The sequence below is a fragment of the Temnothorax curvispinosus genome, unplaced genomic scaffold (genome assembly GCF_003070985.1).
Source record: "Temnothorax curvispinosus isolate PA1 unplaced genomic scaffold, ASM307098v1 QBEX01005585.1, whole genome shotgun sequence".
In the NCBI taxonomy this organism is placed as follows: domain Eukaryota; kingdom Metazoa; phylum Arthropoda; class Insecta; order Hymenoptera; family Formicidae; genus Temnothorax; species Temnothorax curvispinosus.
The window spans coordinates 643-859 of record NW_020215365.1 but is presented as its reverse complement, the minus strand read 5'-3'; positions in this window follow the sequence as shown (position 1 = coordinate 859).

The following is a 217-nucleotide window of genomic DNA, read 5'->3' as shown; positions in this document are numbered from 1 at the left end:
AAACTATGTCTTAAAAGGCAAAGTTCTAGTCATTCATGTTGTAGATGCAAATTACGCCGAAGAAGCCACCTTCTTGCTGTGGAAAGTTTTGCTGCAGTTAATGCAGACCGTGATGTCAGTTGTGGTTATAATGATAGGGCCAGATTTAAAAGATAAAGTCGATCCGTCACGCACTTGTAAAAGTTTTTTATTGCTTGAGAACCGAACTTTGTTTTTT